The following is a 12719-nucleotide window of genomic DNA, read 5'->3' as shown; positions in this document are numbered from 1 at the left end:
TATTGACTTGATTACATGTTTGGCCCTAGGTATGGACATGTATAGAGAGATGGGTTCTTCAGTTTTTATATAAGCACTTGTAGAAAATGAAAATAAAGCACACACATTCCCGGAGCAGGTGAAATACACACACACACACATACACAAAAGAAAAAAGAAAAAAGAAAAAAGAAAAAAAGAAAAAAAAAAGAAAAAAAAAAACAGGCCTCATGTTCCTATAATGGTCTTTAGTATTTTTTTGCAATAATCTACACGATGTGTTACATGCTTTCCAGTCACTGAAAAGTATTTTGCTCATTTCAAGGGTTCACTGTTTAATCACTGTTTAACAGCCCGTTTTAAAAAAATAAAATAAAATTTGAGAATGTTTACAAAAAACATCTGTTCTTTTGAATGTGTGCATGTAATTTATAGTTCATTTTTCTTTAAATTTTGAGCATAGTTAACAGTAATCTGTACAGCCACTGGTTTTAGGGCTTTACTAAATCTGTGATCAGCATTAATAAAATAAGTGGTACATTTGAGTGCTACTCTTTTGTTCCTATTGAAATCAGTGAAAGTTTATCACTTACTCAAAAACGGGTAATACTTCACCCAAAACTGTAATTGGGAAAAAAATAAAAGAAAAATTTCATAGGAGTAAATAATCAACCCACTCTCAAATGACTACCAGCAAACTGAGAATATTTTAAAAATAGAATTAATATTCTGTGTCTTTCCTCCACCTACTTTGTTTCCTCTTGTTTCTTTTCACATGTCATTACTAACTCAATAATCTCCCACAGTGATTGTCATACTGCAGCAAGTAGTTAACAATGACTGAAATCGTGCCTGTAGCTGTTAAGTTACCTGTTAATAAGATGACATATGAGCTGGGTACAATGTGTGAGGCCAAAACATAACACCTGCATTGCTTTGAGTGATGCAAGACAGCTCCATAGCACTCGTATGTGTACTGGCTGCTAAATAGTGGCATAGAACAGTTGCATTCAGGTTTATTCCAACTTAGTGCTACATTATCACCTTATTGTGTTGGAGCAGAACACACACACACACAGGACTTTAAAATTCTCATTTATTTAACCCAGATGTTAAGGATAAAACTTAACATATCATTGCTGAGTTTTCAGTGGTAATTGGCAAATTAAAAAGCAGTGAAAGAAATACTGTTGTGTATACTCTGTGGGGTTAGTTAGGAGAGAGTGTTAGAGCAATTCCTCTCATTTTTCCTCTACTATTTCCACCTGTAAGGAGACTGTGACTCTTTTATACATTTCTGTTATTTCCTTTGCCTTCTTGCCATGAACACAATGTTTTATTTACATGTCTTTGTTCTCTCTGTTCTGTCCTAAACCCACATCTACCCAGCTCCTAGGACTACATTACTGTAGTGATCAATAAATGAGCACTCATTTTTATACCATGAAGATCCAAGTTATCGTCCTGGCTTGTACACTCAAGACCTCTATTTTCATCATATATTTTCCTTTTGGGGGCTGCACGTTTGCTACACACTTAGCTAACCTGTTTTTTTGTTTGTTTGTTTGTTTTCAGGACTTACCTGCACTTTATGATATTGAATACATAAGGACCACCACCTTGCACAAAGCTCCTGTGAAAAGTTTTAGATGATACTGCAGAGGTAATCTCAAGGTGAAAGAGGCATGATCCATGATCATCAATTTATTGAGAATCTTTCTACTGACTGAGTTAGGTGGAAGAGCTTTGTGGTCCATAATCTATTGCTGCTAATATTCTCTGACAGATATAGCAAGTACTTCCATGTGTTTCATCTGGCAGGTTTGGTACATTGTTGGTTTGGGGGTGTTTTTTTGTTTTTGTTTTTTGTTTTCTTTTTTTTTTCTTTTCTTTTTTTGGTTTGGTTTGGTTTGGGTTTGGTTGGGTTGGGTTGCATTTGTTTGTTTGCTTTTGTTTGTTTGTTTGTTTTCTTTTATTTCTTCACATCTCATAAATGTGACTCACATGAGATCCTAAAGCGGATTGTTATGGACACGTATTCCTAGGTGATTTGTAATCAGTATGTGTCTTGTATTTATAGCTGACATCAAGGATAGAAGTACAAAAAGAATTCTTAAATTGTATTAAATGGACTAAGAGTTATCATTATTATTATGAAAAAGATTTTGTACTATTTTTGTTCTATTTTTAAACCCTGTGTAATTCTATGATGCTTCTCCATTTAATTAATGTGCCAGTACAATAAAATAACACACAAAATCATTATTTTGTGACATTAATGAAGTCTACTTTTCGAGCACAATTTGAATAGGCAATTGAACAACAGTGCACTAAAACACATTAAAACCAGGTCATCTGCTTTGCATTTCTAACAATAAGCCCACATTTCCATGAAGGGTAATCTTAAACCACATTTTTTTTCAGAGCAGCCAGTACATCTTTATCTTAAAATTCCAAATGTTTTAACAATAGAAGATTGTTAAGAAGTAGACAATTATTTTTCAGCACCCATTGATTAATGACTTAGTCTATGACACACAGAGAAAGTGTAGAACAAAGGAGTGCATTATAATAATGCACAGGCATTAAACCATCTTCATTAATAGGGTCTTTTTGGATTCCGCTTAGCATAAAACAAAATATGCCATAAAGAAAGTGAAGTATTAGTTTTAAATATCTCTTTAAACTCACCTGATAAAAAGAAAGCCTGTGTTATGCCCCTAGTCTTAAAAAATATTTTGTTTTCTGTGATTCACACATTCTCCAAACTAGGAGAAAGTTGCAGGCAGCTTTCTGAGCTATAATTTCAGCTCACATTCTTCATATTTAATTTTTTACATTAGGGCTTTGCATTGAGATGTGACTGTGTCATCCTTATTCCAATTCCCTGCAATAGCAGAGTTTAAGGTATTGCTCAACACTACTAGCATTATCAAAATCTGAATATTTTAAAGTAGTTAACCTGTTGAGATTTAGTAATGCAAAAATGTTAAATGAACTTGAAGAACATAAGAAAAAAGAAAGAACACAGTGAAAGTATGAACAGCTTTAATTATAAAAGATTCAACTGTGTTTATTTTTCAACTTTCACATCCCCACAAGTGTTTTAATGTTTCAATCCTTGACAGATTTTGGCTCCTCCTTTTATAAATATATTTTTAATTCTGGCACCATGCCTCTTTCCATTGATCTTACCAGGTTTGCTACTGATTAAGTACATGCCCATATGTGCAAGACAGGACTTTAGATATGTTGAATGTACTTTCTACTTCAGTACAGACATTTGTACTTTCTTTTTTTTATAGTTATTATGTTAAGTTTAGATACAATAATTTATTTATTTATTTATTTTTGCCCAATGTTGTCATGATTCTTTGCTCCATGTTTTTATTCTGCTTCACACACACAGGTCAAAGAACTTCAATAAAAAGATTAAGTTCAAAGCTGCAATATGAACTAGGTATAGACCGTGTTCATAGCACTTGGGATGGACAGAAGACGGATTATAGAGAGGTTGTTGGAGTTAAGTGAATAATTCACAGTGAATAATTCATTTGACAAATTTAGCCTCTTTGTACATACAGACCAGATAACAGTCTCTTCTAGTTCATCCATTATTCAGATTTATTCTGTGAGTATGTCTTGAAGAGGGCACAGCACAGAGTAGCTAAGGCATCTCATCATGGGTCCTAAAGCATGAACTAAAATATCTCCCTGGATTCATATTTCATTTAATTCCTCTGCAAATCAGGACCTCCTCATCTGGGCCAGGAAGACAGAGTCAGAGGTATTGCTGTGATGTGGGCCAAAAGCCCATTTAGCCCAGTATGACATCTAGAAAGTTACATTTGTCTCCAAGCAGTAGTAGAATAGAAAAGACTTATATTTTCCACTTCTGTGAGAGAATTGTGTAGGATGGGGCTGGCCTCTGTGGAGGATCGCCGTTCCCCCTGTCTGCCTGTTTTAAAGAGTGGCAGGCTGACAGGAGAAGGAAATGGATTGCTTCCAGCACTTCATTGGAGTAAGGTAAAAGGGACATTTTCCTTTTAAATTTGTAATGGATTGACAGGAAAGAAGAATGAAGCCCATTCATGTGTAGAGCATGCACTATCCTGGCTGTATTTTGCTGCACATTTACCCCAAAAACCTAGAGCATAGTTAATTTGGTTGATGGTTTACAGGAAAATCTGATCTTGGCTTGAGACTCCTGACATTTAATGGTAAGCAAAAGATACCAGGAATCACCAGCTGAGGTACCCAAATGTTTGGTGGTTGACAATAAACACCATAATTGTTACTGACTATACACTTTTCAGTTTCATTCAGAAGCACACAATAAAGGGTTTCTGCCCCTAAAGCTTATAGACAGAGAAGATAAGAGATGTATAGGTAAAAAAAGTGAATGATGTAGCAGAAATTGTGCCAGGCAGACTGGCTTTAATTTTATTCACTTGCATAAGAACCCTCCACACAGAATTTTATTGCTGATTTGAATTCCATTTGGTGTAATGTCGTATACTGTATGCTATATCTAACAATGGTAATTACTGTTAGTGTTGTTTTCTAACCAGATGTAACAATGCTTTGATGAACTGTTCTTTAATTTAATTGCATTAATTTACATATGTGTATCTGATAATATATTTACTGACAGCTTATCTGGCAAGGACATCCATGGTTCAATAAACATGAATCACACTGTTGTTTGTACATATTTTATAACATTAATTTGTTGGTCAATGTTTAACAGCTTAATGCTAGAGCCATTTCATCAAGCATTCTATTAGTTTATCAATAAATACTCATGTTATATCTTTTAAATGGTAAGCCATAAAAAGAAAAAAAGAATAATCCTCCCCATCTCTATTAGCATGTGACAGGTAAATAATACAATTAATATTAATTTAAATGTATTGATATCACAAAGCAATCATGATTTTCAACTTGTATATGAAAGAAAAGGTATTTTTCTGGAAAAAAATATATATATTTTATAGAATTAATTAATTCAATTGAGGGAGAAGTCTATTGTCATGGGTACTGCTTTTTCATCAACTATTTTGAAGAAAAAGAAAGCTAGAATCAATAATTTACTTTTTTGGACTTCTGGGCTTCACTTTGACATTTTTATTTTGTGTTATGTCAATGACAAACGCTTAAGCACTGCCACAACTTTGCTTTTCTATGAATCCCCTTCATGTCCCACATGAAGCAAAATTACTGATAGCCTATGGTCCTCAAGGGCAGAACCTTACTGTGATCAGATAACAGAAGAAAGCTTTGGATATTTCTTTCAGCTCTCAAAACTGCTCAAAGCAAAATGGAGCTGGATGATTTTCAGGATTTTAAGTAGTCACTTTAGATTGTTTAGGTCGTCACTAGAATTAGGGCTTTTCTCATCTGAATACTGACTGTCTTTTAAACCTTTTCTTTCCAGGTCCAGAGCATGCTGGAATCACACCCAAACTAGATATTTATTATCAAGGATTTGAAGGACATTTAGCTGGATGCTTGGTCAAGGCTGGTATTTCTGTTTCTCTGCAGGATATCCCAAGTCTCATGGCAAGCAGGAGTTTGCCTGCACTGCAGCAAAGTGCTGTGACTATTTCAACAACCACATAATTATTCGATGTCATAAACCCCAGTCTCTCAAGTAACTTTGATGCTTGGTTTCTGGCATGCCTATGATTTCAGTGTTCTCAGCACACAAATTAGTTCTATTGCTTAAGCTTTCTGTCATATATTTCTTCCTAAATCATCATCCAACTTGAGTTTATTTCTCCAGTGATGGTGGTAGAAGCTTAGAATATTTTCCATAAGAGAAAATGGCTTTAGGAGTTGACCAAAACTATTTAGTTGCCATGCCACTAGTGCCATAGTTTGCCCAGAAAGAGACCATTAGCAATCAGCCAAGAGTCATGACTTATCTAAATGTTCCTCAAATTAGGCTTATTGATTTTTTTTTGTTGTTGTTGTTGGTGGTGGTGGTTTGTTGTTGTTGTTGTTGTTTTCTTCAGAAGAAATTTGAAGCTTTGGTATAGCAGATAGACCAGGCTGACGGTTGGACTTGATGATCCTAACTGTCTTTTCCAACCTAAATGGTTCTATGATTTTACAGTTTTTACTGTAATTGAACTGTTCTGCTGTAATGTTTCAGTACTGTACACATATTTCAGTGATCTGTTGGGACAGAAAATAAATGAGTGTGGTTTCTCACATAATCCTTGGGCAGGAGCAGTTTAGGTAGAAATGGCTTTGAAAGTGAGGCCGAAATTCCTGCATGTGTTTAGAGGATATTACCTGCAGCTTGAAATATAGAGCAGACTCTTGCACATCAATATCTTGGCTGACCCTTTGCTGGTCTGTAACCAGTTTAATCCCCCAAGTCCTACACTTATTTTTTGTTTTATTTTAAAGGCATTTTTAAAATGCTTGTATGAGCATAATATCCATGAAAAGTGATCGAGTGGCCACTTTGAAGACTGAAACCCATTCTCACTCTCTCCACAAGTTGAGTGCCTCCTGCACATAAGCAATAGATGCTTTCAGGTAGCATTTGACTTTAACTTTGGGAAGATAGAGACAATCAGTATGAGCTATAATCAGCATGGTCAGATTTTGCCATGACTTCTTTCCATACTGTCCCCTGCTGGAAGAAAACACTTTTATCCTACACCATAACATTTGGTCACTCTTTGTAATATTACTGGTTATACAAGATGGGTGATCAAATAATGAGATACCAAAGCCTCATGCTGCAGTTTTAAGTCCTGGGAATTTCATGAAAAGTCATCCTGTTTTAATATTGGAGTTTGGGATATATTTTTTCTTTCATTAAGCTATAAGTGTTGCTTCTCTTTTAAGCATTTGCAATCAAAATTCCTTTTAATTGATATGGCCTGTTCCTGAATATCCCCTTTCCCCCCTATATTTTTTGAACATACTGTGCACAAAAACACATATGCTACCTGAGGAATTAGCAGTGCTAAGCAGGTCAGAAAGATTGCTGTCTGAGCCCAGTAGATGGTAGTCCTGTTTAGATAGTTCAGTACAATATCTGCAGGTTTTGCAGCAGGGTGATTTTGCTAACAAACACAGGCTGACTGAGGCAAAACACAGGCAATATACCACAGGAAACAATCCTACAGTGGGTGAAAGAGATGACCTAGACAAACTCATTGATATTCTCCATATTTTGTTTCTGTATTATGAATTATTCTATATTCCGTATTATTTCTAATCCTATTCACACTGAGGTTTTGCAATAAACCCCTATTGACTTTAACATAATGGGAATGGTTTTGTCATTTCTGTTGATTATGTACAAGCATGTAGGTATACTTTTCTTTTTTATAGTGTATTTGAAATGAACCATAGATGCATCCATATAAGATGATAACAAGGTATCAGACTCGCTACTTCCAATGCCAAAACTATGTTTATGCTCTCTCAACGAAGCAGAATATTCTTAGTAGAAATTAACAGTCTAAAGATGCCCATGCACCACAGGGAGGTGCAATCCATGTCTTTGCAGACAGCATATCTTGGGATACTTATTTTTTAAAATGACCTTAAAAAGTAAATACAAGAAGTCAGAATGTATTTTATGAATTTGGAAGTCTTATTTCACTATTGTATATATGCTTCAATGGAATGAGAAAGGCTTTTGCTTTCTAATTTGACCCCCACCCCACCTTTCCAGATGGCTAGATAAAGCTTCAATGCAATCTGATTCTTTGAGATTAAAAGGCTGATTTATCATTTTCTAACAAGAAGAATCTTGCTGTCATAGGAGGGTAGTGGGCTGATTTGGAATACCTGTCAACCAGAAAGGAAACCCCAGAAAACAAATAAAACAACCAAGAAAACTGCAAGCTTACTTACAAATTCCTTATCATTTTGCCTATATTCTAATGCAGTAAATATTGTTGACCCCAGCAGCTTTAACCAGCACAGGCAAACAAGCTTTGAATTATTGCTCTGCTGCAATGTAACAATTCCATTGCTCTGACCCTTGGTGTCTTGCAAAATACAGTAGAACAATAATTGTCAATCCTTCCTATACAATGTGCTATATTTGACAGAGGTCAGCATTAGCTACAAGACCTTTGGCTGGTGCTCAAAGAGGTAATATCTCTTCTCTAGTTCAGCTGATAAAATGTTAAATAGAATCAGTGTTGGCCATGCTTTTGCACAGACAGAGATAAAAACAGTTTTTACACTGTAACATGTTATTAATAGACAGAAAATAGATGACAGTATTTCGTGGAGTGCTTTGGTAAATATACTATTTAAATGTCAAAAGTTTTAATTTTTCTGAAGAGAAATGACATGATTCTTCTTTCCAATTTGCAGTATGATTAATTTAACAAGGCTTCACAGTGGGCAGAAAATAGAGGACTTTGTTATGGATCTTACGTGAGTAACGCATGAAGGAAAAAGACTGACTCATAGACATTTTGTGTCAGCGTGTGATTTGTATAAAGCAAGAACATAATCAGATATGGAAATAAAATGCACAAGCATGGGGAAATGCTCCTCTTTGGCACTCTGCAGGAGCTAGTAGCAAGTAGTTGCAGCTTCTGCATTCCTCACATTGTAAGCAATTGGTAGTTAACATTTAGCTTCGGTCGTACAGCACACATCTTCTGTCCGTCATCCCTGAACATTTTGATTGAAAAAAAGACAGATATGGCATGAGTCATATCTAAGAAGAAATCAGACTTTTAGACCAGAAAGAAGAACTAGCATGTGAGAGGAAAGCATTTATTTTTGTAACTCAGTTTAATAAAATTATTCCTACTGGTATATTTATAGGCTGTGCACATAAAAATGTATAATGTTGAAATTAACATCAACAACAAAAGGCTCCTCATGGTTGATTTAAGTGTACTCCCTGGTCTCTATCCATACAAACAAATTGCATACCATACAAGCCTTTGCGTCCCACCTCTGCTGAATGCTGCTGAATATGCTATTTTGAATATGTTGTCGGCTCAGGTGTCTGAAGACTGGGGTAAAGAGAAGCCATAACATTCGTCAAGAAGCTGCCTGTAAAAACAGCCATTTCAAAAAACAGTAATTCAGCATTGAGCTTGAGTGCCTGCTGTGATCTTCACGATAGATAAAATGAGGATATATTTGAATCCCAGAAATCCAAACCTTTGAAAGATTTTCCTGCAGAGCATTTTGGAATTTTCTATATGCTGTGACACTGAAGGTTCCGAGCAGTTTGTCATTACACAGTGAAGGCTTGCACATCTTCAGGGCACTGAGTACATGAACAAGGGGAACATGGTGGAAAACAATGGTCTTTGATGACCATTTGTGTTTATACATACAGAAAAAATACCTCAGTTGGCAAGCTGTGCTACTGGTTGTATTGGGGATGTTGGTGGAGTAAAGCATTGTTTGTGTTGAGCCCATGTAGCAGGATTTAGGCATCTTTGCTCCTCCCATCTTTCCCCATCCCTGTCCCTGTCCCTGCTACCTTCCTCTTCACTTTTGGTAAATCCACCAGTGACTGAGGCTCTGTCTCTGCTCATACAAAAGTCTGGTTCTACAGCAAGATAACAAAGGAGATAGTTATCTAAATGCAAAATGTGATGGAGACAAAAGAACCTGGCAGTGCTTACCGGCAAATAATTGTTGGAGTCAGCTGTCTACATACTTCACTCCTCCATCTCCTCCCCTTGCCCAAAGGCTGAGTTCACCTGGTTCACCTTGCAGTAAACCCCTAGTGCCTTCAGTATGTTGTTGGTGGTGTTTATTTATTTTTTTTAATGTGGGATAACTAAAACACTTTAATTATGAATTTCCCAGAAAGTAAATGCTGACCTGTGGCTCATGGGCTGGAAGAGCAGTATTACATTGCCCAGCCTCCATGTGTAAAGGGAAGGATTTGTGTTTCAGAGGTTCATGCTTCAAACAGCAACAATAGCCATTAAATTTCTCACAAACAAGATGGGGTGCAAACAACATAGTTACTCCTAAGAAATTCAGTCTCATTTGATAAAGGGGAGGACCAGGAAGGTCACTGTCAGCAGAGGCACATTATAAGCAAAAAGGATCAGTAAGAAAATACGGGAGAAAGCATCACGGGAGAAAGCATCCAGAAAGGCAAGCAAAGGGAAAACTGAATGAACATTTTCCCTGGAAATAAATAAATAATTTTTTAATTTTTTTTTTTTAAAAAAAGCAACAACAACAACAACAACAACAAAAGCCAGCCCCACGAAGGTTTTTAAATATGTTGTGTGGAAAGAGGTAACTGTAAGCATGAACATTTCAGACTGTAGAGGAAAGAGGTTTATGGAGCAGAGAAATCTGTTACCAGTCCTTTTTTTCTCCCTCCTACATTTGAAAAGATAGCCCAGTGCCAAAACAGCCCATCCATTCTCCTCCCTCTCAAACAGGCACCTGACAATTAGGGCTCTGCAAAGATGCTGCACTCCCTTTGCGGCTATATGAGAAAAAAAAAAAAAAAAAAGGGAAAAAAAAAAACACATACACAAATACCCACTTTCATCTTTGCATCTAGTGCATTTATACTACAGGCATACAGGGGATTTTTCTGTAAAGACAAGGAGGCAAGGGCTGTATCTCATCATGTGTTTAAAAGTGAATTCTCACAGTGGGCCCAAAGCTTTGTGAGCATGTGAGCAGCTGCACCCCTGCTCTTGACTTCAGTTTTGTTTCTGAAGAAGCCGAGTGCACTGAGCAAAGATGCACAGTTTGGTACTAAGGCAACCAGAGTGTGTATGCTGATGGTTGTAAGCATATATTTGTGCATTTACCAACAATGTGGCTGGGAGGGAGGGCAAAGAAACATTGAAGAAAAAAAAAAAAAAAAAAAAAAAAGTCTATTACCAGGAAGGATAAAAATTTAGTGACACAATTTAGTAAACTGTATGAAGCATAGCGTTCTGTGCTCAGGAAAACGCCCAGATATTCAGCTTCTTATCTAAAGCATGTCCAAACTATCTGCACTTCTCGAGTCTGCAAAGCTGAACTGGAAATTGGACAAGACAGGCTTTTCTGGTATTGCCTGTTTCTGGCTTAGACAGATAGAGGCTGATACCATCTTTCTTCACACACTTTTGCAGCGCAGTTAGCCGGCCCAGGCCAGCCACAAAGCACAGTGATGTGCAGGAGTGATAACGAAGCCCAGGATTAATTCTGGCAGACCTTCATTTTGTTCCCAGTGGAGGTCTGGTCCCATGCACCCAGGGCAGGATCCTGCCCCTTGCTGTGAGGAGTGCAGCCAGCCCCTGCTCCTGCGATGGCAGTGAGGTACCGGGGGGCTGAACACTCTGTGGATGGCTGCGTGGTCTTCCTTGGTGTCTGCATCTGCAGAAGGTGGACAGCCAAGTTGTTTCCTTGGTGACTTATACATAACCAGGACAATAAAAACAATGAAAAATAAAAGCAATGGATTTTACAGATACCAAATGTATCATCACTTGTCTTCTTGATTCCTGAGGCACCTTCTTGTGTCAGCAAATGTGGGCATCTGCCAAGCTGGGTTTTTGTGGTATACTGGAGGATACAAATCCTGCTGGGGAGTCCTTGGAGCCTGGGAAGTGCACTCAGCCTGATTCAGCTGCCCAACCTCAAGAAACCAGAAGAAAAAGCGGGCAGGATTTGCTCACTGTATTGAAAAAATAATAATAAATAAAATAAAACATAATAGGACAAAAAAAAAATAAAGAGCTTGAATTTGTTTGCCTTGAATTCATTTTCATTTGTAGGTAGACACATTTATAAGAAATGAATTGTTTCTCATAACAGCAAAAGCAAGCAGACACATTTAAATGACAGGAAACAAGGTTACAGAATAAATACCGATCTATGTTTAAATGCGTTAGTAAAGAAATAGAACAAGTGCTTTGTTTAACGTAGGTCTTACTTTAACCATAAGAATGGATATTCTCAGGGCTAAAGTGAAAAAAGCATAAATAAAATTGCCTGGCATTATGAAGAGGAGGAAAGGGATGTACAGAGTGATCATAAACAGCAGAAAGTATCGATCAGTGATGGTGAAATATCAGGGAACTCTGCAGAGCACTTTCAGTTACCTCCTTGTCTTTGATTAGGTACAAATGTTACATTTAATCTGTAAACCTTTAAATGGGAATCAGACCAAAGAGTCTGAGTCTTGAAGACCCGAGGTTCTAGAAAACAACCACTATGTTTGATCCGAATGTCAGAACAAAATTGCAGAGAAGTACTTCATATCACTGGACTTGGAAATTAAATTAAAAATCAATAAACAGTTCTTATCCATTCTTTCTCTCCTTGAATATTAAAGAGTGGGTAAGAAGCATTGTAGCAGCTGGAGAATTTGCTGTATTTAAACTGTGTTTAGTCAAAGCCTCTGTTCTGAGTTTAAAACAAAAATATTTTAATAATAGATATTTCTTTAAACCTAACAAAAACAAATTAGTGTGTTTTTTTGATCCTTTTCTTTCTGTAGGAAAAATCGTGTTTCTTTTTGGGGAAAGCAGTTTTTATTAAAACAAAGCATAGAGGTCTCATCCTGTCCCCTACAGGACCAGCCCCGATGTTAACAGCCCCATTTAAATGACAGACTTCCTAATTCCTCAGTGAATGGAGTTTTCACCGGTGTCTTGGTCCACTTGGGAGGTGGGCACTGACACTCCGGATCAGCTGCTGGCGGCGAGGGCTGCATTGTAATGCAGAACAAATGAGGGTTGGATACATGCCCTCATCGCATTCAG

At 36.9% G+C, this 12719-nt stretch overlaps 1 long non-coding RNA gene across 1 annotated transcript; it reads left to right on the top strand.

The window, feature by feature from the left end:
- The first annotated feature begins 479 nt into the window (after positions 1-479).
- Positions 480-10101, top strand: LOC118163194. The gene is made up of 3 exons (XR_004748903.1): positions 480-1642; positions 5417-8397; positions 9802-10101. It is a non-coding gene; the product is annotated as an uncharacterized LOC118163194 (long non-coding RNA).
- Positions 10102-12719: the final 2618 nt, after the last annotated feature.

The sequence above is a fragment of the Oxyura jamaicensis genome, chromosome 2 (genome assembly GCF_011077185.1).
Source record: "Oxyura jamaicensis isolate SHBP4307 breed ruddy duck chromosome 2, BPBGC_Ojam_1.0, whole genome shotgun sequence".
Taxonomy (NCBI): Eukaryota; Metazoa; Chordata; class Aves; order Anseriformes; family Anatidae; genus Oxyura; species Oxyura jamaicensis.
Note: the sequence above shows the minus strand (reverse complement) of the source record. Positions and strands in the feature narration are given on the sequence as shown.